The sequence below is a fragment of the Dromiciops gliroides genome, chromosome 2, assembly GCF_019393635.1.
Source record: "Dromiciops gliroides isolate mDroGli1 chromosome 2, mDroGli1.pri, whole genome shotgun sequence".
Taxonomy (NCBI): domain Eukaryota; kingdom Metazoa; phylum Chordata; class Mammalia; order Microbiotheria; family Microbiotheriidae; genus Dromiciops; species Dromiciops gliroides.
This window is the reverse complement of record NC_057862.1, coordinates 582238474-582266368: the sequence shown is the minus strand read 5'-3', so window position 1 is coordinate 582266368 and position 27895 is coordinate 582238474. Positions and strand designations below refer to the sequence as shown.

Sequence of the window (27895 nt, the reverse complement as noted above, 5' to 3'; positions counted from 1 at the left end):
TCCTGGGTGAGCCTCCAAAGAAGGCTAAGGTGAAAAGGGGTATTTGTATAGCTTAAAGTGGTGATAACCCAAACATCATTGTCTTTGGCATGAAGTAAATGCTAAAAATATGGGTCAATCTCACTGGATAGATACTGCGCCCCCCCTCCCCCCTTTATTAAGAAGGTTTATTGTAAGGATCTGGGCAAAGATCCTCAGAAGAGCCAGTGGAGAGATTCAGAATCTTCATAATAAAACACCTAATTCCACCAGAGATCAGTGTAGCACTTTTTTCCTACTTTGTAATGAAAATGCATCCAGTGTTTCTGAGGTCCCTGCAGTAACAGCCATGTTAATTGGAAAGTAAGGCAGAGCCGTCCCTAACAAATCAGCAATGTAATTATAAAGCCAGTCAATAGAGTAAAGCCAGCTAACGTGTTCCAGCGATATTTTGAAACTGTAATCCGATACTACTGTTTCCATCTTCGTGCCTTGCCTGCACTCCCTTGTTGCATACTGTACTATTTGAGGCCCGGAGGGCAAAGCAAGCTGTTTATTAATGATCAGACACCGTATTTCGACTGAGATCCATAAGAACAAACCATACCATTTTCTTTACAATTTCTTAAACCTGCAAATAACTGAAAACATGCCAGGCAGTTAGCTTTTAAACAAACTAAAGCAAGACACTATGGTTTTCAACATTTGGAAGTTTTGCTTCTTCAAGTCCACACTTAAAAATTCTTCCTGATTGCAGTCTTTAGAGGAAGCATATGCTTCCATTAAATTAAAAACAGCACCTAATAGTTTGTCAAGTATAACCCTTTCTCTGGAAAAAGTTTTTTGAAATAACTGCATTTGGTAAGCCAAACAATGTCAGTTAGTGTTAGAAGGTTGTGATAAATATTACCTTATTAAATAATTAAGAGGAAAAAAGATTTTACATTATATCATTAAGTAACTGTTTATATCAGAAGTTTTATTTATTCCTCCATTAGGATATTTCAGTCTTCTGGGAATAGATGGGGAAATTAGATAGGTGCTTTAGGTTCCAATTTTGATTCTTATGAAGTCTTGGCTAAGTCAAGTTCTTTGAGAAGCTCTATAGTCTAGTGAAAAGAGCAACAACTTTGAAATCGGGGCTCATCCCAGCTCTGCTCCAGACTACTCTAAAAGACCTTGGGAGCAAATCGCGTCCTCCATTTCTTTAACCGTAAAATGAGTGTGTTGGATTTAGATGATCCCAAAGTTTGCTTGTGATTGTTACCCAGTTCTGCTATCCCCCCAAATGGGAATGTGTCATTTGTCTATCCTTGATAGTGATGAGAACATTAAGAATTCATATACTGACCTAAAGAAAGGACATGAAGTAGTGTATAGAAAGCTCATCTTGAAGTTAGGATAACATGGGTTTAAGTTCCACCTCTGAAATAGACTAGCTGTGAAACCCAAAACAAGTCACTTAACCTCTTGGTGATCTAAGTTATTATTCTCCAGGACTGTAATTTTTTTTTTTTTTTGCAGGGCAATGAGGGTTAAGTGACTTGCCCAGAGTCATACAGCTAGTAAGTGTCCAGTGTCTGAGGCCACATTTGAATTCAGGTACTCCTGAATCCAGGGCGAGTACTTTTATCCAGTATGCCACCTAGCCGCCCCTCCAGGACTATAAATTGCAGAGAAGGTATCAACTTGCTTTGGTAGATGGAGCTTCCTCACCTAGGAGTTCCCCACACCAGTGAAATCATAGGTCCAAACCCTATCCTTTGCTTGTGTTAAAGGCTTTGGCTCAAGGCAGCAGCACATCCATTATACCACTTCATTTAGGTTGATGGATAAGTAAGATTATTGCTTCTAAACTTGTATCAACTTACCTGAAGACCAAAACCTACAGATGAAATTCTGCATATTAAAAACTGGTTGGTGCACTTTCAATCACTTAACACTGAAGCCACTTCTCTGCAGACCCTCACTTATCAATTTCTTGGTCACCGATGTGCAAGGCCTTGTGATAGGAGCCAGATACAAAGGAAAAAAACAACCGAAAAGCACTGCTCTATGTAAACAAGCATATGCTACCCTTATGCTGAAAGTTTGGGCTGCCTCTCCGTAATCTGCCAGAGTGCACTTGACAGTCAGCCATGAGAGGGGATAGGAGAACAAGGCAGATTTTCCTTCTCTGAAGAAGGGTGATGATGCTTCACAACAACTCTAGCTATAGGCATTCCAAAGAACTCTCATTTCAAGATTATTCCCAAACTCTATTGTGGCAGAGCTAAGCAAGTAGAGTGGAGGTGACTATTTCAAGTAGAAATGATCCATTATGCTATGTACGTATTTTTCCAAACAGGAGAATGTGCTGTCAATAAACAGTAATACTGATGCTTCAAACTCTAGTTTAAATCCCAGAAACATTTCTCAAAGGAGATCCAGACTTGTAGTAACAAATGTCTGTGCCCTGACAAGCCGTGTGGACTTCAACAAGAAACAATTCTGAAGTTGACTCCCAGCCACAAAACATTTTCTCTAAGTTTAATCCTAAAATTTTACCAGTCTGGAAGCTTTAAATAATCTTTTCGGTGCAGTAAACCACCACCAAGCTGAACAAATAATACTTTCTTTAGACACTGCTGCCATGAAAAATTCTAGAAGGAAGGATGATAGGAAGGGGTAGTTTAATTGTAAACTATGATGCAGTTAACCTTAAAGTGATAGCAATATATGTAGTATACACAATATATTACTTTATAAATGGAGGTATATGATGCTATATGTATAATGACAAAGTCGTAGAAAATATATTAACATCAGTTACTTTTCATCTGAAAACTGTTTACTCTATTAAAAATATGTGACAGCTTTAGACAATTAAAGAATCTATTTTCATTGCTTTGCAGAGAGAATCTAGTAAATAGACTTAAAAGCTAAAACATCTTTAGCATCTATTTTCTTTTTACCCTGTGTAGTTCCCCCAAAGTTGTATGTGTACATCAAAGAACCTTAGAAGCCTCTGAGTATAATGGAAATTTTTTTCTGCTGTAGTAATAATTACTTGGATGGGATCCTTGTTTCAACCCTTCTATAGTATCTTTTCCCCAAAGATCCCTTGTTTTTCCCCTCACGTTATAGACCCTTGACAAACACTGCCTTAAGGAAAAAAAAAACAAACCAAACCCTACTTAGGGAAGGAACCAAAAGCTTTGCCAAAAACATGTGATGGCTTTTTTTAAAAGGGGGGACTATACAATAAACAAGAGTCAAACTGAAACTTTTTTTGGATTTTACTATAGAAATGAAAATGACATCTTAGAACAAAGGAGTCCAGTTCATCCCCTAAGTTTTATTTATTATCCAGCTGTTTGCCACTAAAAGTAATGAAAATAATCAAGCTACATCAAGAAGTATATCCATGAAAGTATTTTTAAATTGTCTTAGGTGCTTTTGATTAGTTTTGAAGAGTCCTTGTTTTCAAATTTTGAGTACTACAGTGCTATACAGAGATATGATACAAAATAATTCTCATAGATACATGCTGTACTTCATTTTTTATCTTCAACCAGTTGTGAAAAGGAAGAAGACAGATAAATGTGGATTTTGGGGTAAGTAGAACTAAGAGATGTATCATATATTCTGATTCTGGAATACTGAAAAGAAATAGTATTTCTACAATATGAATTTCTACAATCTGAATAATATAACTTAAGACTACCAAGAAGAAATTTATTTAAAGGGGAAAAGTACTAATCTAAGCTTACAAATACTCACTTGTCTTCTTGTCCAGGAGAAGCAAATTTTATTCTAGCCAAATAAAAAAAAATGCTTAGCTTATTTAATTGCCCCAGAAGATGGGATGATAACATTTTGCTAAGTAAATTTTCAATTTTGTATAAGAAACACATAAGTACTTCACGAAGTATATAAATGAAACAAGGATCTAATCTGAAATTTTGAGGTAATGTATAGCATTATACAAAGCAAACATTTGTTTTTCAGTAATTATATTGCCCATTTGAGACATGATATCTTTCTTCCCAAAGTAGGCTTCTGAGTATTGATAATACTACCCACGGTGTTCTGAATGTTTAACACCAGTAGGGCTACAACTAAGAAGCAGAATAATTTAGTCAAGTACAATCTTAATAGCCAAAGAAAGAATTGTACACTAAATGTAAAGTGACTACTACTTAAATAATAATTCAAGCTCTATTATCCTCGAGAAAAAGCTGCCTTCAACCTACCCAAGTTTCAACCTACCACATCTTGTGATATTTTAGTCTTGTCATGTCATGTCATCTCTAGGTAGAAACTCTTAAGTATATAGTACATACATTTTACATTTAATAACCAGCTATAATCTAAATGGTTAGTCTGAACTATCACTACTTGAAATGGCTTTTTCTAAACACGATATGAGGAGAAATCGTAGTCTTTTTTTTTTTTAGACAACAACATGGAAGAGATAATGGCCAAATGGAACCAAAATCAAGAAATTAAATTTATCTTTGGCTTCAAATCATATTCTGTTCAACTAATTCCTATGACATATCAATTTCATGTGAATATTCACCAAATTTCTCCTTTACCACCCCCCACATCTGACAAACAGAACAAATCCTATCATCTTTCATAAAACAAAGGAAAAAACCTCAACTAAAGACTAGCTAGTTCAAAATAGGATTGGCATCTAGTTAATTCATTAATGTAGCTATAAAGTTATGCAAACTTACAAGCTACAGGGATGATTCTTAAGACTTTTAGATTCCCCCAAATGAGTTAATTCAGGCAATACTTTGAACTATATGGGTGGGGTACTAAAGTAAGACTGCTCAAAGCCCTAGTAACTGCTGCATGGAGTGGAATGATAAGCAGCTGGCCTGAGAGAGGAAGGCAGGAGGCTAAAGGTTGATTTGCAGCAAATGACACTATGTTAGGGTTAGGCATTTTTAACCATAGAATAGTCAGGTAGCATATTTTACTCTTGCTCAACATACTCAGGTAATTCAAATCTTAAATTTCTTTGTTCTTCAGAATCCTTTCCTTCAACTCATCATAGTGAAAACTAAAACAGAAAAATACTAGGATTTTTTTCAACATAACTTCAAAGATGTTTTCATGGAAAATGAAAAGAAAATCTTAGAAATGTTAACTCTTTGAAATTAAAAGAATTTATGGAGAAAAAAAGATGATAACATACACATGAATTAAGTTTAAGAATTTCAGTTTGGTGCTACCTACAGTTAGTAACGACAAAGCTGCCTTTGGGCACTTAAAACTAGTCAGACCTGCTATAGCAGTTGTACGTCGACTTTAAATGTGCCCTCCTCACTCCTTCCAACTCCTACTCCAATGTATCCTCATAGTTTACCTTCAAGACTGTGGGTTTCTTTACTCCAGTTCAGTCAACAAATTTTGTTATCTTCTCTTGGAGTAAAATAGAGTTTAAGCAGACTAACAGCGAAAATCTAAGATGTATGATAACAATAGTTTTTGTCACATTTTTAACTGAAGATCCTTATTAGTTTGAATGCACAATGCAATTTATTCTGTGCTAGATTTTTAAAGTATATTAAAATGAAACATTGCATTTGCTACAGATAATCCTGACAGGTATTATAATTGAGAAAATTAAATCCTTTATTTGTACTTAAATTCCATTTATATTAGGCACAGGAGGGCATAAGACTAATTGGACTAGCTGATCTCTCTAAGGCCCCTTTCAATTTTATGATCATAAAAACTGTAAATAAAATGAACTTACCAACAGCAAAATAACAAACATTTTACGTACACCTAAATTACTTTTCCTACTATATTCCATAAAAATTCTGTATTTAGGTTTGATAATTTAAAAAATTTTAAATAATCTGCTATTTCAATATTTATTTTATAGAAGCAAGCATGTTTTGTTCATCTCATGATCTTTAAGGGGAAACAAGGCATCTATTTATTACTCAGAATATGAATGTAGTCTTATTGGCCTGACATATGCCATTCACAGAATCATACAAAGAATGAACTGCAAAGCAGCGCTAATGGAGAAAGACACTGCTCTACACAATGGATGATGTGATGCTACAGGGCCCAACTCTGCCTTTAGATACATAAGTAGTTCTCATCGTCTGCATCTGAAGGCAGAATTTGGCTTTTTATGCCAAACTGCATTTAGTTTTTTCTCCCATCTTACAGATTAGATTGAAGAAAGAAGAAACCAACTTTAGTTAGCAGTCTGTCTTCCTAGTTTAAACTACAAGAGTCACAAAAGTTGAAATCCTTTCAAAGTCAATTTCATTTTGTTAGCAGTAGTTACGATTTTGGAGAAACCCAATTATTTTAAAGAGAATAATGAGCAACTGTAGATAGAGCACATGTGATTGGTATATATGTCACAGACTTACTGCCTTATTTTGAATGTTCAGCTTCTACTTCCTATGGTTAGTGTTAATTAGTTGGAGGACCTGCTATGCAGGATTCTGCCCCTACTGCTATGCTGGAGTCTGCCCCTATTGCTATGCTGTTTCCATTTAAACTGGACCTTGCCCTCTTTTGCCTTCAGCATACTTCATGATCTTTGGACTCAGTAATCAGAGACTGCTTTTCTTTTTTTTGCCAAGAAACTATTGCAATTGGAGCTGTCTCCTTCTGTATCATGGCCACAAGCATGAATCGCCATATGTAAAATTTCTTCAGCAAAAGGACTTTAAATAGATTCTACGAGTGAATTAAAAAGTGCACTGCCAAGCAGATGCACATATTTTTATGAGTATAATGAATTTTAAATGACCTTGACATTTTTTGTGCAAATGAAAGTGAAGACAAAGTTTTGTTATTTTTAGAAGTATTTCTAGGAAATCGCAGCAAACTACAAAAAAACAAAAGTTATTAACTTCTGGTAAGCTGACTTAGCTTACTTAACAAAACATAAAGCATTTAGATGGATGGTAAATCCTAAGTGGTTTGAAATTTGTAATTTTATTCTAATTTATATGGACATTTATAGTTAAAAAATATTTTAGCCATTAATTCAATGGTTCAGTTCTCTAAGTTTTTAGTTGTCCAATCTCCCTCATCATTTTTTCTTCTCCCCAAGTTCATTTTTTTTCTGTTCTTGAAGTAGTAATTATTTTTAAAAGATCAGGTGCATAAATGACCATTTCCCCTTTGCCCCCAAATTCTAGAATATCAAAATATAGTCTCACTTGTAGCTGGCACCAGAAACTGCTAATTCCCTAATTCATTCTAACAAACCAAGGGATAGTGTTGTTTAGTTTGTACCCCCCACAAAAACTGAAAACAAACACCCAAGGTATCTTCAAATAATTTAAACAGAATAGAAAGTGTAAAGGCTTATAATACAGTACAGTATGTATATTTCAATTATGGAGAGGGATTTAGAGAGTAAAAATCAGTTTCAATAGTTTGAACTTATGAGCAACATAAATTTTAAAATAAGACACCCCAGTCAAGTGGAAGACAAATCTTACTAAATTTTTAGTTAGCTTTCTGTTTGAAGGCACTGATAACACAGAGATCCCAAGACAAGCCTGTATGTTTTTCTCATGAGTTAGGGGTTGAGATGTTTCTTTCAAAGGTGTTCATTTTCACCCGCATACAGCACTTATATTCTTACAAGCCAACTCTTGCACAATCAAAAGAACACAAACATTTATAAACCAAGAAAAGAATGGTAGTAAAGAGATGTGTCCTCCTGGCTAACAAGCAGCTGCCTTCTGATCACTAAATAAAAGTGTTCCAAAAGTTCATGGGCATGTATGGTGGGAGGTACTGTTGGGACTGTCAAGTGAATCTTGTCACTTTCCCAGACATCAGTGACTGCTCCTGAAATCGCTACTTTTATATACTTAGTGGCTGCTTATTAAGCAAACGTCAGTATGAAAATTTCTCTCAGCTTTTTATTCACTGCTGAGCACTTCATAACATACGACAATATTTAAAAAAGAAAACCTTATGAATGCTGCTTGAAAATGCAAATAACGTATTTCTCCAGACAAACAACTTTACTGAGAACTGGAAGAATCTCAGGATGTCTCAAGCTGCTGACTGCCCACTTCCCAACTCAATACAGGAACTTACTTTTACAGATCTTGAAACATCAGTAAGAACAGCTCCTAAAACCACCCTGAATCAAGAACATATTCTAACAAAAACCCAAGCCTGCTATTTATGAAACTGCTTTTACTTAAAGTCACAAAATCTGTTCATTTCTTAAGTCTGTTGATACCTCTTTTAAAGGCACTACATCCAAGGTTTAAATGAAGAAAGAACAAATAAAAATTCATCAAGTATTTTTTCTTTGGATAAGTAATTGCTTCATGTAATGGCTCTCTAATCTTACCTTCTGTCCTAATGATACAAAGATCAGTACCAGCAGTTCTTTATTCCTATTTAGACACGGGTAGCCAACATGGTGATGAAATGTAGGCTCCTAACATTCAACCAGAGTGATGTTTAAAACAACAGGTGTACACATTAAAAAAAAAAAAGACAAATTTAATTCACCTAACATTACATCACCAATATACTTGGAACTTTGGGCATGATACAGACAGCGACAAAAGAAAAGGTCCAATTGCACCTTACTGTTCAACAACACAGAACTTGAATGCAAACTAGACTATGGAAACTCGCAAATGTGCAGCCGCCCTGAAGCTGGGGAATCGTCCTCTTAAAAAAAAGTACCACACATTCGTAACACAACCCCCGCACATCTTCCCTTTAAAGGAGGCCAGTTTCATGCTCTTTGCCCCACAGCTCCGAGCTGGGGTTTCGACCCCTTGCTGACCTCGGTCCAAGTCTGTCTGTCCGTTCCCTACCCTCCACCTTCCCCCCCCCCCTTCCCGGCGCCTAGGTCCGTCTGCCGGCCCTCTGGGCTCCGCAGCCTAAGGGGACAGGGAGGGAGGGAGGCGAGGCAAGGTCTTCCTCCTACCTGCTCTCTACTCGGGCTTTTCTCGTACAAATAGCCCCCCTTCTCTTCTCTGCCAGCGCCCTCACCCCTTCCCCTCCCTCCCCGCGCACACTCCGGCTCCTCGCTCCCTCCAGGTCCCAGTGCCTACAGCTTCCGTGGCCGGGCAGCCCGCACTGGATCGCTCGCTCCCTGCACCACACGCATTCACACGGACACGGACCACAGGTCCAGCTGAACTTACCACATGCAGCCCCACCTGAGGACTACAGCATCAGGGCAGGGTGGGGGAGGACGCGGGGGTTCCGCCCACTCCTAAGGCTACACCACCTCCATACAGCGCCCCTCCGCTCCGGGGACCCAAGGGTGGCGTCAGGGAAGGAGGGGGGAAACGGAGAGCTAGGGCTCTGCGGTCCTCTGCCTGCGAGCCAGAAGCATTCTACGGGAGTGGGGAGGGGGGTTGGTGATGAGGCTGTGTCGGAGAAGGAAGGAGAGAAGGGCGGGGGCGGGGGGGGGGAAGCCCGGACTGAAACGCAGCCCGTGCTCCCACCACTTGCCATGCAAGAGTGACGTGCAGCCTCTCGCAAGCTCCTTGCCCTCTGGCTCACGTAAACGCTCCGCCCAGTCCTGCTCTCCGTTCCGCCCACCTCCTCCTCTCCTCTTCCTCCTCCTCCTCCTTCTCTCCTCCTCCTCCTCCTTCTCTCCTCCTCCTTCTACTCTCTTCCTCCTCCTCTTCCTCCACTCGCCCTACCCTCCTCCACTCACCGTACCCCCCTCCACTCACCGTACCCCCCCTCCCTTTCTCCTCCCTTCCCCTCCCGAAGCACCCAGCTCGGCTCCTGCTAGAGGCTCCGTGCACAGGCCCCTCCGAGGCTGAGCCAATGAGGAGGAGGAGCCCCGCTCTGGGCTATCACTTACATGTGCCTTTGTCCCGGGAGATCAGATATGCTAATACCGAGCTAGGGCTGTAGCTGCCGCGGTTGGAGGAGGAGAAGGAGAAGAAGAAGGAGGAGGAAGAGGTGGGAGTACAGGAGATGCTGTGTGGCAGCAACAGACCAGCATCTCCCTCTATCCCCACTTTTATTTCCTCTGGTAGTGGCAACTGAAGAAGCAAAGAAAAGAGTTTCACAAGAAGATAATAGCGCGGCCAAAGGGGCTGGAACTATTATTGATAATCTCCCTTCCCCCCCCCCCCCCCCGCACAACAACAACAACAACAAAAACGGCGGGTGACAAAAGGCAGTTGCTAATGCACAGCGCAGAAAAAGCCTGCTGAGTAGCGTAACCACAAATATGACAAGTATTTGAGCTATTCAACAACTTGAGACTGGTCAACAAGTCAGACTGGAGCACAGCAAGTCCTGCACAGGGCATTTACACTCCGCGAAAACCAACAACAGCTGGGGTTGGGATTGGCAAAGTCAGGGCCAGTGGGTGGCTCTGGGATGGCTGAAGACTAGCTGCCGAATCTTACCCTGCGCCTTTGGCTATTCGGTAATGGTGTCTCATTAATAAGAACGGAGGTTAAGGTGGTGGTAAAGTGGGTGGGGAGACAGGCAGACAGAAAATAAGAGTGCCGGAATTCAACTGTTTCACATGGTTACATATGTCCAAACCACAAGAGCAATTGCAGTGGACACATACCACCCTTAATCCCCCGCGGTAAGTGAATGAATAAGTTACCCCGGGAACACAGCAAAATGGTAGAGTGGGACCCATCAGGGAGGACTGCAAAAGCCTAATGTCCTCTGTTAGATCACAGAAGATTCCAGCAATGGATAACTATGCAAAAAAGAATTCCTTTCCTAAACTGAAAAGGTTTCATTCTATACATCATGGGCTTTATGTGCCAGCAATAGTAGCTAGGAAAGCCTGGGTCTAGAAGGAAGAAGTATTCAGAAATAGAGAAACTTTAAAAAAAAATTTCTTGCTCTCCACCCCCTTAGGTTTCATATGCTTTGGATGTTTTAAATTTCAGGAAAATACCGGTTCCAATGAAGGGGTTTAAATACTGTAGCCATGAAAAAAAGGGAATTGAAGGGGGGTGAGGTGAAACTGACAAAAGAAGATACAGCCTTAAATCAAATTCTGTTGGGAATATAACATGGCTATTTTTTAAAGCTAAAGGAATATTAAAATAGAATGCATTTTTGTTGGTATCATAAAAAGCAATTTAGCCACCCTAATTTTGGTTGCCACACAATCACCTATCTGACATCATGTTAGCTTTTTAAAATGATCCACTAAACTAGTGGAATATGAAGCTTTAGGACCTAACATAAAGGTGACAGTAAATGGTTACTATCAAGACAAGTATGCCTTGTCTTATGCTGAAACTGTTTTGTAATGATTTAGGATCAAATTGACATTCTGACTGAGAGACAACTTAAGAGACAGCATAACCTATTAGACCTCAGAGTCAGAAAAAACAAAGTTCAAATTCAACCTTTGACACTAGCAGCATGAAACCAGGTAGGTCATTTAACCTCTCTGGACTTAAAGCAACTCTCTAATACTACAGGTCTTGAGTTTTTCACACACTCGAAATCAGAGGACCTAGATACACTGAGATTCAACTACAGGCTGGACCACAATATTAGGAAAGATTAGTAGTTTCTCCACAATCTTTTTTTAACCAGAGGCTAGACCTCGGGGGCAGCTAAGTGGCATGGTGGAAAGAGGCTAGACCATGGTCTAGAACCTATTGTAAAAATTTCCATTTTAACAATAACAATATCAAAACCAAAATATAGATATATGACACATATGAACACTGATTTCATATTTTAAGTTAAATATCGAGTTATTTTTATAAAGCTTCAATACTAAAATTCTCTGTTACAGACATTATTGGCCTTTTCAGACTATGCTCCATTTCTGCCTTCGTAGTAGCATGCTATGTTTTTTAACTTCTACTCTGACACTGAGCTATTTCTATTTCCCTTTCCATAAGAACTGTACATTTTCAAAACTATACTATTAACAATCTCTCTCCCACACATTCAGGTTTTCATTTTAAGGTGATCCATAATCAAGACAGTCTCTTGTATTTTATATCAATGGACCAGTCATGAACTTTATGGAATCTCAATAAGTGGTTCATGAATTCAGCTGAGGTTAGGGGAAAAAAAAAGTCATGCTTCTATCATTAAACTTTTTTTGGCATTTAGTTTATCAAATGAGGGACCTTCCTCTTGCATAAAAGGCAATTGTTATTGTTGTTCAGTTATGTCCCACTCTCTGTGACCCTTTTGGGGTTCTTTTGGCAAAGATACCTGAGTGGTTCACCATTTCCATCTCCAACTCATTTTACAGATGAGGAAACTGAGACAAACAAGATTAAATAACTTGCCCAGGGTCACACAGTTAAGATCTGAGGCCACATTTGAACTCAGGTCTTCCTGATTTAGGATCTGCTCTCTCCACTGTGCCACCTCTTAAAGGAATCTGGAAATCTAAAATTATTTTTATTTTTTTCACGGATACATATATACCATAAAAATTCAAGTGCTTTTAGAATTCTTAGGGAAAAAACCAACATGCTGAGCTTTGATTTTTAACTGTGAAATGCTTTTCACCTTTTTTTTTTCTTTTTTAAGGTTCAAGTATCTGGGTAATTTCACAAGTACAAATATTAAGTACAATATTTTTTCTCTTTTTACGGGTTCTGGTATCTTTGTCCAAGCAGTCAAAGCATGTGCCTAGTGCCTCAACAGCTGTTAATAACCCACCCTCCAACACCAGGTGGTTAACCCGGTCCCTAGAGAAACTGACATCTACAGAATAATACAGCAACCCCAAGTTTGTCCTTTTGGAATCCAGATCCACAAGGAGAGAAAGGTTGATGTGCTGCTGCTGCCTGCTCCTATTAGAATGCTTTCTGCATGGAATTATTATCATTATTAACTGCTAGAATAGATTTGGAATTTCTACCGTTTGGTTTTCACTTCCACTGGCTTTCAAATACAGAACAAAAGGTAAGCAAACATAACTTTGCTATTATAGTTTCATTCAGAATTCATTTCTTAATTTCAAAATTTTTAAAATACTATAAACTGGGTGGAATAAGAAACTATACAAATGAGCAGGCATCCACATATAACTTCATTTCAATCAAAATGGCTGGTATCCCCTAAATTCAGCATTCAAGGCTCTTTGTGCTTTCCTGCATTGGATTCTTCTCACCATGGCTTCTTAAAATTCTTAGCTTCCTTCCTGGTGTGGTTCAGGTGACACCTCCTATTCAAAACAGTTCCTTATTTCTCCCTCCCCCTCAAGTTGTTAGTGTTCTCTCCCTCCTCATATTTACTTGTCTTTATATTTGTTGTAGCTCCAGGTAGTATTTAAGCTCCTTGAAGGCAGAGGGTTTTGTTGGGTTTTTTTGTCTTTGTATTCCCAGCATCTGGCACAGGATACAATGTAGATGCTTAATAAAAGTTAAAAAGTAAGGAAAAAATAATGTGGTTATAACAAAGTGGTTATTAAAAAGTAACCAACACTAGTATTGAATTTCAGAGATATGTCTTGATTCTTCTTTTAAATGTCAACTTCTACTGGGTAATCCTGGGTACCAGTTTACACTGAACTGTGCTCCTTTTGAAAGTGCAACTTGTTGGAGAGCAATCTGGAACCATGACCAAAAGGCTATGAAACTGCATACACTCTGACCCAGCAATACCATTACTAGGTCTATATCCCAAAGAGATCATAAAAAAGGGAAAAGGACCCACATGTACAAAAATATTTATATCTGCTTTTTGTTGTGGCAAAGAATTGGAAATTGAGGGGATGCCCATCAGTTGGAAAATGGCTGAACAAATTGTGGTATATGAATGTAATGGAATATTATTGTGCTATAAGAAATGATAAGCAGTCAGATTTCAGAAAAACCTGGAAAGACTTACATGAATTGATGCTGAATGAAAGGAGCAGAACCAAGAGAACAATGTACACAGTATCAACAACATTGTAAGATGATCACTGTGATAGACTTTGCCCTTCTCAGCAATATGATGATCTAAGACAATGTCAAAAAATCCTTTCCACATACAGAAAAAAGAACTATGGAGTCTGAATGCAGCTTTCAGCATACTATTTTCACTTTTGTTGTTGCTTTTCTGTTGTTGTTTCTTCTTTCTTGTGTTGTTTTTTTTCTGTCCTATTGTTCTGACTCTCCGCTTATAAAATGATTAATGTGGAAATATGATTGTAAATATAACCTGTATCAGTTGCTGGCTGGCTTCAGGAGTGGGGAGGGAAGAGAGGATGGGGGAAACACTTGGAACTCAAAATCTTACAAAAGTGAATGCTGAAAATTATGCACATGTAATTTGAAAAAAAAAAAAAAGATGTAGGGAGCAGCTAGGTGGTGTAGTGGATAAAGCACTGGCCCTGGATTCAAGAGGACCTGAGTTCAAATCCAGCCTCAGACACTTGACACTTACTAGCTGTGTGACCCTGGGCAAGTCACTTAACCCTTACTGCCATTCAAAAATAAATAAATAAATAAAAATAAAGGTCTAAAAGAAAAAAAAAGTGCAACTTGAAAGCTTAGTTCTGAATTTCCTTTCCCAAAAGAAACTAAATATGGTGTAAGGAAATGAAATGGGACACAAAGTAAAGGAAGTAGCAGAGGTTATTATCACTGGAACGGATTTTGATTTATCAATTTAAATTTTCTTGGTCTTTCTGCTATGTTTTATCCCTCATGCTTTATGTATCATAGTGACAAAAGCACAGAAGTTGTGAATTTGTCTTGCATAGAAAATTTTTTTTTAATTTTTAATTTTTATTTTTAAATTAAAAAAATTTTTTCAATTTATAGTTTTGACTTCCAAATTATTATCCCTCCTTCCTTCCCTTCCCTCCTCCCTCCCTGAGGCAGTAAGCAAACGGATATGGGTTATACATGTGCAATTATGTAAAACATTATCATATTAGTCAACTTGTAAAAAAAACTTGAATAAAAGAAAAAATGAAAGAGTGAAAAAAGCATGCTTTGGTCTGTGGTCAATCAATATCAATTCCTTCTTTGGAGGTGGATAGTATGTTTCATCAATAGTCCTTTGAGGTTCTCTTGGATCATTGTATTGCTGAGACTAGTTAAGTTATTCATAGTTCTTCATCAAACAATATTTCTGTCTCTGTATACAATGTTCTCTTGGTTCTGCTCACTTCACTATGTATCAGTTCATTCAAGTCTCGAGTGATGAGCATTTTAAATCAAGGCTTAAAAATACAATATATCAAGTGTATTTATAGCACTTCATATAGCTTATAAAAAGCATTTTCCTCACAACAAGCCTGTGGCATAGGTAGTACAAGCACTATCATCCATATTTTACAAATGAAGATTTAGCTTAATGCCCACCTATACAAATTTAGTAAGGTTCTGAACCCAAGTCTTCCAACATCAAGATCAACTATTCTTTCTACTAAAAACTATGCTTTTCTCTGACTTCTTAACTATTTCAGTTATGCTGTAAGTTTATCACTTGAAATACTTGTGTTGATTGATGTAAATCTCATCAGCAAGGAGAGTTGGCCTATAACTGGGTAAATGCTAAGGCATTCCACTAAGTCTACAACAGGTAAAAAAAAAAATCTTCATTGTTTTAAAAGTTGGAACAAAACTACAAGATTAGTGTACACCGTTTAGTAGATGATCAGGTGGAGATGATATAGAGTATAATGATTAGAAAACAAAATAAAAACAACAAAGATGTCCAGAGAATTGAAAGATGTCAGACTTAATGAGATTCTGGGGGCAATGTTTCTGTTTGAAATTTTCATTCCTTTTTCTTGAGGTTCCTATTAACTGCCTCACATTTGCAACTCCTTCATTCTCCCTTTATTATGCTCCAACTCTAGCTTCCTCCTGCTAGATATCTATGTGTGTGAATAGCATTTGTAGTGATAGATATTGATCTCACATCTACATACTTTTCTCCAAATGATGTAATTCCTCTTAGAATGCTTCATATTTTCTACCATGTTCCACTTGCACTGACACTATTCCCTCTGCTAAATCACAGAGCTTTTCATTATTCTCAGGTGTGCCTTTTCCTAAATGGCAAACAAAACCCTAAAAATATTACAAACCTTTTTTGAAACAACTTATATTTCAAAGAAAATACTTTTCCTCAATTTTCTTTGTCTAGTACTTTTTGTTAATATTTATTAACCCAAATCATCTCATGTATTTTTTTTTCCAGGCAATGAGGGTTAAGTGACTTGCCCAGGGTCACACATCTAGTAAGTGTCAAGTATCTGAGGCTGGATTTGAACTCAGGTCCTCCTGAATCCAGGGCCCGTGCTCTATCTACTGCACCACCTAGTTGCCCCCATCTCATGTATTTTTTTTTAAGTGAGGCAATTGGGATTAAGTGACTTGCCCAGGGTCATACAGCTAGTAAGTGTTAAGTGTCTCAGGCCAGATTTATTTTAAAAAATTTTAAACTGTTTTTCCAATTACATGTAAAACCAATTTTAACCTTAGTTTTTTTTTATAATTCTGAGTTCCAAATTCTTTCCCACCCACCTCATTGAGAAGACAAGCAATTTGATGAAGGTTATTTCATGTATTTTTTTAAGGGTGAAAGACATAAGCACAGTCATTCTTAAACCAATATATGAATCCATGTATTGAATTTAATCAAACTGATAAAAATACCTTGTATTTATATCTTAGGCATTTATTTCCTTTTTGTTTCAAATGAGCACTCTTGAAAGGCCTGAATCAATTATATCAAATTGACATAAATCATCCTGTGAAAAAGAGTTTGAATTTTCTTTAAATCATTTCTCACTTTTAGCATTATTTCCTTCAAACTTGCTCAAATTACCTTCCTGTTCTTTTTACTTCAGCCAATTAAGACCAACATAGCTTTCCCACTGTTTATACTTTTCCTTCCTTTCCAATTCCCTCCCTTCAAACTACTAAGGATGATGTGTTGTATCAATAAAAAAGGATTTTGAGAAGTGAAGAGATTCATGTAATAACACAAGTAACATAATGAAAATTAGAAAAAATTTCCAGCTGTAAAAATCCATACTTTTGGGTAGCTAAAAAACCCACAAACAACAACAAATCACTAGTATTTATGAGAACACCAGTGTGTAAATGTTCCAGGAAATATCATGATGAACCATAAGAAAATAAACATGAATTTTGGAGAGAAGATTCAGTTTGAGTCTTACACTATTTATTGCTCTTTGAAATTTCATAGGTTTGTCATATATGTGTAGGTATAAATGTAATTTTGTTGTTTTATTTTGGATTTGTGACTATTGCTATAGAGAATGCTGGGTGAGAAACTATCATTAAAGATCAGTAACTCTTCTGCAACTTGTATTCTTAGGAGGTACTTAAGTTGTAGTACTTAAGTTAATTACTATAGAGTTGCTTCAGTTTCTTTTCTTTGGCACAGATACAGAAATGTCTTTTTAAAAAGTTTTGGGGGGCAGCTAGATGGTGTAGTGCATAGAGCACCGGCCCTGGAGTCAGGAGGACCTGAGTTCAAATCCGGCCTCAGACATTTAACACTTACTAGCTGTGTAACCCTGGGCAAATCACTTAACCCCAATTGCCCCCCACACACACACACACAAAGTTTTGGGTTCAGATTTTTGGTGGGCGGAGGAAAGGCAGTGAGCTCTTGAACTCATGAGACAATCGCTCCAAAAAACATCCAAATAATGCCATAGGAAAATGCCCGGAGCAGCAAACCCCACAGAAGAATGCACTGAAATCATCTTCTAACCAACAATGGCTTGGAAGGTCAGAAGGAGGGAGCTGCTGTGCTGATACAGGAGTCGAGCCCAACCTTACAGTCACCCTGACACAGATCCCAGGAAGGCCTCACCAGAGAAGGAGACCCCCAGAGCCTCTGAATCAGCTGAAGCACCAGTGTCGTCTAGAACTAAGCTCACAGTCTAAGCCCTGGGCAGGGGAGAGACTACAGGGGTCTATGCTGGTGCTGAGGCGGAACTTGGATTTTTCACCCCTGCTGAGAACCAGGAGGTAGGCTTGAGCAGCAGTGGCCCAGGTGGGGGAGGGGCACAGGCTCCTCAGAGCTAACAACTACAACACACAAAGCTGGTTGATTAGCAAGTTGGTCTGGGGTCATCTCTGGACCAGGGAACAGACCAGGTGAGTGAAGAACCTGATCCTTCTTAAATCATACCACCTGGGACTTCTTAAGCTTGGGATACTGCAGCCTGGAAATAGTGCCCCACTTTAAGGAGCTAAAAGTCAAGTAAAAGAAAGGCAAGATGAGCAGAGAAAGGTGAGGACCATAAAAAGTTTCTTCAGTAACAAGGAAGACCAAGGGGCACCCTCAGAGGAAGATGTCAACATCAGGGCCCCTATATCTAAAGCTTCCAAGAAAAATATGAATTGGTCTCAGGCCATAGAGGTGCTCAAAAAGGACTTTGAAGATAAAGTTAGAGAGGTAGAGAAAAATATGGAAAGAGAAATGAGGGGAATGCAGGAAAGACATGAGAAAAATGTCAACAGCTTGAAAAGTCAAATTGGCCAAATAGAAAAAGAGATACAAAAGCTCTCTGATGAAAATAATTGCCTAAGAATGAGGATTGAACAAATGGAAGCCAGTGACTTTATGAGAAACCAAGACACAATAATAAAGCAAATCCAAATGAATAAAAAAATAGAGGGCAATATGAAATATCTTCTGGGAAAAACTGCTGACCTGGAAAATAGGTCCAGGAGAGATAATTTGAAAATTATTGGTCTACCTGAAAACCATTATCAAGGAAAGAGCTTAGACATCATCTTCCAAGATATCCTCAGGGAAAATTGCCCTGAAATTCTAGAAGAAGAAGCTAAAATAGAAATTGAAAGGATCCACTGATCACCTCCAGAAAGAGATCCCAAGAGGAAAAACTCCTAGGAATATTATAGCCAAATTCCAGAGCTCTTAGGTCAAGGAGAAAATATTGCAAGCTGCCAAAAAGAAAGAATTCAAGTACTGTGGAGCCCCAGTCAGGATAGCACAAGATCTAGGATCTTCTACATTAAAGGACCAGAGGGCATGGAATATGATATTCCAAAGGGCAAAGGAAATGCGATTACAACCAAGAATCACCTAACCAGAAAAACTCAGCATAATCTTTCAGCAGAAAAAATGGGACTTTAATGAAAAAGAAGACTTTCAGATATTTGTGATGAAAAGACCTGAACTGAATGGCAAATTTGACTTCCAAATACAAGACCCATAAAAAATTGGAGCTGGGGGACATACCTGGGGTTGTACAGTGAGTGACTGTCTCGTGTCTGAGGCTGGGTTTTGGCTGGGATCCCCCTGGGGCCAGGGGTGATGTTTTGTCCACTGTGTCACCTAGCTAGGTGATGACATCTTTAGGGTTAAATTGAGGGGTGAAGGGAATGCACTGGGGAAGGGGGAAGGGGAAAGGTGAAATCCTACATGAAAGAAACAGGAAAAGGCTTATGGAGTGAGGGAAGAGATGGGAGAGGAGCAGGGCAGTAAATGAATTTTACACTCATCAGAAAAGGCTCAAAGACCTTAAACTCATCAGAGTTGGCTCAAGGAAGGACTAACACATACACACACACACAACTGGGTGGAGTAATCTATTTAATCTGGGCAGTAAATGAGCCTAACACTCATCAGAATTGGCTCAAAGACCTCAATCTCATTAGAATTGGCTCAAGGAGGGAATAATGCACACACTCAATTGGGTGGAGTAATCTCTCTAACCCTGCAGGAAAATAGGAGGGGAAGGGGATAAAGAGAGAGGGGCAAAAAAAGGAAGGGCAGAGTGGGGGAGGGGAGAGACAGAAGCAAATCCCTTTTGAAGAGTGATAGGATGAAAGAAGATGGATAATAGAATAAATATCATGGGGAAGGGAATAGGATGGAAGGGAAACAGTTAATAGTAATCATGAAAATGAGAAAAGGGGGGAAATTATACAAAAAATATTTATACCAACTCTTGGTGGAGGCTGAGAATTGAGAATAAAGGGAATGTCCATCATATGAGGAATGATGGGAAAAGCTGTGCTATATGATTGTAGTGGAATGGTCTTGTACTACAGTAAATGGCAAACAGGATGATCTCCAGAAAACCTGGAAAGACTAATGAACATCAATGTATAGTGGAATGAGCAGAGCTGGGAGAACATTGTGCATGGTGACAGCAGTATTGCTCAATCAGCAATTGTGAATGACTTAACTACTTTCAGCAATGCAATGATCCAAGACAATCCCAAGGAACTAATGAGGAAGCTTACTATGCATCCCCATAGAAAGAACTGATAAAAAGAACACTTGTGGATTGTACATATATAACCTGGTTGTGATCTTGTGGAGGGGGGAGGAAAGGAAGGGAGGGAGGGAGAAAAATTTAGAACTCTAAATCTTATGAAAATGAATGTTGAAAACTACCCTTACATGTAACTGGAAAAAATAAAATAAATGTTTGTTGCAGAAAAAAAAAAGTTTTGGTGTTCTAACAATAACGTGACTCTGTCAAAACTGACCAACTATTAAATACCTTAATTTAATAATTTTTTTCAGTAGACATCAATGGATGTGTTATATCAACCATGTGTAATACCTCCAGGAGTACAAATCATAAACCCTCCATGACTTTCCATCCTATACTATTGTTGTCCATGTTCTCCCATAAATTCTTCATAGAGAGTATCTTTTCAAAGAGCTGAAGAACTAGATTTCTTAACATACTGCGGGGGGACTTTACAATGCAACACAGGCTATATATTACTCCATGCTTTTGCTACATGCCTGACCCCTGTTTCCAATCATATATCTTTGGCATGATAACTTTTATGACATTTCTTGTGAACAAAGCACCACTGGTGACATGCTGTGGCCGACTTGTACTCTGTATGAGTTTCCTCTCTGTTCCGTGGGTCACCTGCAATACTGATCCTTTGGCAATTGTAGCAGATGAGTCACAGCCTTTCAGAAACAATAGAAAAATGTTGATTTTAAAAATGAATTCTTGTTTTAGGGAATTGCTTGAAATCATTGACAGTGCTGAGTAATTTCCCAAATTCAATCCAAATTATTTTCACCTATTAAGGACTAGTGTTATATGCAATACCTATATAAGGCATATATTTTGATAGACCACCTCAATAGGTTGCCAATCAAATTACAAAGTATAACATAGACAATATACATTCTTTGTTTGTCCTTGTGAAAAATGGCTGCTATTTTTTGATTGATCATTGTTTTTACTGAAGAGGCTCTGCAGTATTGTGTGGCTTGATAAGTCACAATCACCATATTTCAGAATTAGAAGAGACTTCAGTAAATATCTAGAACAACCCATACCTGAAAAGGAATCCTTCATAACATATTGAACAGGGAGTCATTCAGACTTTTCTTGAAACCTATGAGTGAGGGGGAACTCCCTGTGTTCTAAGGCAGCTCATTCCACTTTTATAGAGCTCTAATTATTAGGAATTGTTTCTTGACATAAAACCTAAATTTTCTTCTTTTCAACTTCCACCCATTGCTTCTAGCCCTGTCCTCAGAAGAAACAAAGTCTTTTCTCTCTTCCAGAGGACAACTTTACTTGAAGATAGGCATCATATCCTCATTGTCTTTTTTACTCCAAGCTAAAAACCCCAGTCCCTTCAAATGATCATTACATGCCAACTCAAAGTCAATTTGATGATTGGTGAACCCTTGCTTGGAATCTTTATATCATCAGAAGTCTTAGTTATACTGCTCACTTCCCTCCTGGCTCAGTCTGTGGTCTGTTCCACCTCCATACCAGATGCCTTGCCCCCATAAGAATGACTAGACCCAGAGTCTGACTTGATTTGTGAGTGCTTGGGGAATTGCCATATCATCAGAAGTCCTAGCCATGTTTCTCACTTCCTTTCTGGATTACCTGAAAATGATACCTAGAGGTTTCGAGCTTGGGTAACCAGAAGGATGCTAAGAACCTGGAAAGTAATTACTACAGGGAAACTAAGGAGAAGGAAAAGTTTTGGGGAAAAGATGATGAGTTCAGTTTTGGACACATTAAGATGTTTATGGGGCATACAATATGAGATGTCCAGTAGTCAGCTGGAGATTAGAGACTGGAGGTCAGAAGAGAGGTTAGGATGGGATAAATAGGTAAAGATAATAATTGATTCCATGGGAGCTAATGAGATCAGGTGAAATAGTATAGAGGAGGAAGAGAAGGATGAGAACAGAGCCTTTGGCAACAACCATGGTTAGTGGTTGCAGCCTAGATAAGCATCCATCCAAGGATACTGAGAAGGAGCAGTCAGACAGGTAGGAGGGGAAACAGGAGAAAGCACTGTAGCAATAACCCTGAGAGAAGAATGTATCAAGAAATAGGGAGTGGTTGACAGTATCGGTGGCTGCAGAGAAGTCAAGCAGTATAAGAATTGAGAAAAGGCCATTAGATACGGGGATTAAGAGATCATTGCTAACTTTGGAGACAGGTTTCAGTTGGATTCTGTGATCATAAGTCAGACCTGAAGTTAGGAAAACAGTGAGAGGAGAGGAAGTAGAGGCACTGATTGTACATGGCCTATTTGAGGATTTTAGCCATGAAAAGGAGAAGTATAGGAAGATAATTAGTAGGAATGGCTGGATCAAGTAAGTTGTTTTGTGTGTTGGGTTTTTTTTCATATGGGAAGACATGGACATGTTTTTAGGCAGCAGGGAAGTAGCCAGTAGAAAGGGAGAGAGTGAAAATGAGTGATCATGGAAGGGGCAAGCTGCTGGGAAAGTTAGAACAGAATGAGATCACCTGTACATGTGGAGAGAGGTTTATTTTGGCCCTAGCTGGACTACCTCTTCATGTAAGATAAAGGTGAAGTACAAAATAGTCAGGGAGGGTATCTGAGTGATGTGGGAAAGGGGGAGAAGAGGAAGCTCTTTATCAATGGTCCCAGTTTTTTTGTTTTGTTTGTTTTGGGGTTTTTTGGTGAAATATGAGGTAAGGTTCTTAGCAGAGAAAGTAGTGAGTGGGTGGTGGGGCAGCCATGGGAGGTTTGAGTATGGATAAAAGGATTAAGAAAAGCTGTTGTTATGAGTTGGACAGCAAAGCGATTAGGGAAGTATAAAAGATTGCCTTTGTGCAATGAAGGCCCAGTTCATATTATGTAACATAAATTTTCTTTCTTTTTTTTTTTTTTGGAGGCAATTGGGGTTAAGTGACTTGCCTAGGGCCACACAGCTAGTAAGTGTTAAGTGTCTGAGGCCACATTTGAACTCAGGTCCTCCTGACTCCAAGGCTGGTGCTCTATCCACTGCACCACCTAGCTGCCCCAGGGTTTTTGTTTTTTTTTTTAAACATACATTTTCAATGGACTCGGTCTACACAATTTCATGACTTTCTCCAGCTTTGTTCGACAGAGGCAGCAGACATTGGGAACAATCCAAGGTTGGTGCTTGGCTGGGCAAGATTGGCCAGGGAAAGGGGACTTGTGAGAAGCAGACAGTGTAGAGTTGTACCAGTTCAGCAAAGGGTCAGGATGAGGAAGGGAGGAAAGTATAGTCTGTTCAGGAGTCATAGCCAAGGAAAGATAGGAGGAGTCAAGTGATTGGAGGCCTCAGTAAGAGCAAAGAACAGGTTTAGGGGTTTTAAGATAAAGGAAAAGATGGAATGATAAAATATTATGAGATAAAGCAATTTCAGAAGTCATGAACATAGAAATATAACATCTGTGGTTGATGGGAAAAATTAAAGATTTGACCATCTTTGTGCATAGCTGAAGTGGGAAGGAGGTGCAGGTCACAGGAAATGAGTAAGTTAAAGAATTTGGAAGTCAAGGTGTTTGAGGGAGGATCAGTACACATGGTGAAGTCTCTGTGTCTGTCTGCCTGCCCATCTGTCTACTATATGTACTTGGGCCCCTTTATCATTCCAGTTTTCCTGCTGTGGACATTTTCCAATTGACCAATGTTGTTCCTAAATTTTGGTGGGTACCGTTGGACACTATACTCCAGATATGGTCTAATCAGGTATCATCTCTGTATTCCTGGAATCCGTATTCTTTTCTTTCTGTAACCCAAGCCTGTATTTTTATACTGATGAATTTTTTTTTTTAGTATAACTGTAAGATTTTACTATTTATACCTGTTCAATTTCATCTCAGTAGATTTGAACCATCTGGTCAATGTTTTTGGATCCTGAGTCTATCATCCAGTATTCATTCTTCCCAAGGTGGTGCTAATCTGCAAATCTGATAATGCATGCCATCTCCGCCTATATTCAAGTCATTGATAAAAATGTTAAGCAGCATAAGAGCAAACACAGATCCCTGAAGCATTCTACTTAAGACCTACCAAACTAGCAGGAAACCATTAATAACTACTTTTTGAGTACAGACTAATGATTTTCTAATTCACCTAACTGTATTATTATTTAATTCATATCTGTATCTTTTCAGAAAGATAGTACAAAATACTTTATTAAACACTTACTAAAATTTAGGCAAACTATGTCTACAGTAGTTCCTTGCTCTAATAGTTTAGTGACACTGACACACACACAAAAAATAAGGTTAATCTTGAATGAACTGCTCTTGATGAAGCCATTATGGCTTTTTGTAATCACCACTTCCCTTTTTAGATGTTCACTAAACATCTTTTTTTAAAAATAATGTTTTAAAATTTTTCTAAGAGTCAAAGTCAAATTCACTGATTTATGTTTGCAGATTCTATAATTATCACTTAAAAGAAAATTGAAACATTCTACCCTTTCCAATCTTGTTTGTTTTTTATTTTCCACAATCTTTCAAATATTATTGACAGTGGCTCAGCAGTAACACCCGCCACTTCTTTCAAAACACAAGAATGAATTTTATCTTGTTTGGGTGACTTGACTTCATAAAAAGTAGCTAGGTACTCTCTTACTATCTCCTCTCTTATCTTGGGTATCAACTCCCTATTAGTCATTTTTGTTCCCTCCTTTCCAGACCAAAGTCTGAAAAACAAACAAAATAAGAATTAAGCAGCTTTTCCTCCTCTAGGTAGTCAGTATCATAATCCCATCTACCTTGAGTAGTGATCCTATCCCTTCTTTGATCTTATTCTTTTCCCCAGTATAGCTCAACCCCTCCCCCTATCCCCAAAACTTTCTTTTTATAGTCCATTTTCCTCACCAGCCTCAGCTCATTCAAAGTTTCACCACTCCTGCCACAATTAGTACGGTGCCAAGTTTTTTTGTATTTATCCTCTCACCTGGGGACCTTTCCTTATACTTTACAAGGAAAGAAGGGATTATGGGAAATGAGCTTTCTCTTCTCTCCTTTTCTATATCTCATATCCGCTTGACATTACCCCTCCACCCATTCCCTCTTCCTTTAATTTATTCTCTGATGATGAAGTAACTTTTTTCCCTACTAAAATCAACCATTCTACATATTATCTTGATCTCTACTTCCCATTTTCTCAATCAGACTGCAATCAAAATTATTTCCCTATTCCAATCTCCAATTTCTTCCTGTCTGTTGTTTTCTGCTCTGTTGCATATAAGTGTGCCCAAATCTTTCCAATCCTTAAAAAAAAAAAACAACCTTCAGTAGATTTATCATCCTCTTAAGCTACCCTCCCACACCTCTCTTCCCATTATCAGAAAAGAATCTATTAAAACTATCTACAAGCCAAGAAGGTGGAATAAGGCAGCAACTCACCTGAGCCCTCCCAAATTCCCCTCCAATGTCTCAGAACTAATTTGGAGCTGTGAAGTTTTCTAGCCCAGGACAGCTAGGCGGGTCAGCAGAAAAGGTCTGTCTTACTGGGGTGAGAGGGGAAAACAGTTTGGGAACCAGCCTGCAGTAGGCTATGACCCAGGGGGCCAGCAGTGAGACCCCCAAGCCCTGGGCAAAATGCCTGGCAAAGCCCAACTCTCAGTGCAAACTATCAGCCTGATGCTGAACTGTCAGTAGTGAGACCCTGCTCTGGGGGTGAGCCAGTAGCCAGACCCCGCCCCCAGAGCCAGACTGTAGTTAGGTCTCACCCCCAGGGCAGGCCAGAACAAAAGCCCTCCCTAGAGCAGGCCCTGAGGACTTGCCCCCAGTACAAGCCTATAGCAAGGACTGGAGCTCCAGCATAAGAAGCTTAGGACACTGCCTTTCTTACTCCAAGAGCAGAACCTACCATAAAGTTAAAAGTCACAAAATAGGCAGAAAAATGAGCAAAAAACAAACAAAAAATCTCCATCCTGACATAGAAAGTTACTATGGTGACAGGGAAGATCATGGAACAAATTTAGAAGACAACAAGAATGTTGATACAGCTATATGCAAAGCCTCAAAGAAAAATGTTAATTGGTCTCAGGCCAAAAAAAAAAAAAGAACTCTTGGAAGAGTTCAAAAAGGATTTTTTAAACAATCAAATAAGAGAGGTAGAAGAGGGGCAGCTAGGTGGCGCAATGGATAGAGCACCAGCCCTGGAATCAGAAGGACCTGAGTTCAAATCCAGCCTCAGACATTTAACACTTACTAGCTGTGTGACCCTGGGCAAGTCACTTAACCGCAAATGCCTCACCCCCCAAAAAAAATAAATGAATAAATAAAGAGGTAGAAGAAAAATTGGGAAAAGAAATGAGGGGGCGGCTAGGTGGCGCAGTGGATTAAGCACCGGCCCTGGATTCAGGAGTACCTGAGTTCAAATCTGGCCTCAGACACTTGGTACTTACTAGCTGTGTGACCCTGGGCAAGTCACTTAACCCCCATTGCCCTGCAAAAAAAAAAAAAAAAAAAAAGAAAAGAAAAGAAATGAGAGTGATTTAAGAGAATCATGAAAAATAAGGCAATAGCTTGGTAAAGGAAATATTTAAAATGGGAAAAGATATGCAAAAATTCACTGCAGAAAACAACTCCTTAGCCAAATGGGAAAGGAGGTACAAACATTCACAGAAGAAAAATCTCCTTAAAAAGTAGAACTGGCCAAATGAAAAAGGAGGTACAAAAGCTCACTGAAGAAAATAATTCCTTAAAAATTATAATTGGGGGGCAGCTAGGTAGTGCAGTGGATAGAGTACCGGTCCTGGAGTCAGGAGTACCTGAGTTCAAATCTGGCCTCAGACACTTCATACTTACTAGCTGTGTGACCCTGGGCAAGTCACTTAACCCCAATTGCCTCACCAAAAGAAAGAAAGAAAGAAAGAAAAATTATAATTGGGCAAGTAGAAGCTAATGGTTCCATGAGCAATCAAGAAACAAAACAAAATCAAAGGGATGAAAAAAAAATAGAAGAAAAGAGGAGAAATAATTTAGGAATTATTGGACTATCTGAAAGCCATGATCAAAAAAGATTCTGGATATCATATTTAAAGAAATTATCAAGGAAAACTGCCCTGTTGATCATCTCCTGAAAGAGATCCCAAAATGAAAATTCCCAGGAATATTTTAGCCATATTTTATTTAAATAAAATACTAGCAAGGAGACTATAGCAGTATATTACAAGGATCATATTCTATGACCAGGTGGGATTTATACTGGGCATGCAGGGCTGGTTCAATATTAGGAAAACTATCAGCATAATTGATCCTATCAATGACAAAATAAAAATAAATAATGTGATTATCTCAATAGATGTAGAAAAAGCCTTTGACAAAATACAATACTCATTCCTATTAAAAACACTAGAGAGCATAGGAATAAATGGAGCTTTCCTTAAAATAATAAGTAGCACTTATCTAAAACCATCAGCAAGCATTATCTGTAATGGGGATAAGCTAGAAGCCTTCCCAATAAGATCAGGGGTAAAGCAAGGATGCCCATTATCACCATTATTGTTCAATCATGTACTAGAAATGCTAGATATAACAATCAGAAGAAAAAAAAAACGAAGGAATTAGAATGAGCAATGAAGAAACAAACTATTACTCTTTGCAAATGATATGATGATATACTTATAGAATCAACTAAAAAATTAGTTGAAATAATTAACAACTTTAGAAAAGTTGTGGGATATAAAATAAACCCACATAAATCCTGCTAATTAACCAGACAG

The 27895-nt window shown here is 38.5% G+C and overlaps 1 protein-coding gene across 3 annotated transcripts in view; it reads right to left on the bottom strand.

The window, feature by feature from the left end:
* Positions 1–27895, bottom strand: part of SERTAD2 (SERTA domain containing 2) — a 154534-nt gene that overhangs the window by 27192 nt on the left and 99447 nt on the right. The window contains exon 1 of one of the 3 annotated variants that reach the window (XM_043985730.1): positions 9141–9516. The exons of the other annotated variants lie outside the window; for them this stretch is intronic. The gene's annotated coding sequence lies outside the window, so the exon portion shown is untranslated. Of the gene's footprint in view, positions 1–9140; positions 9517–27895 lie in introns of those variants that run through there. 3 annotated transcript variants of the gene reach the window in all.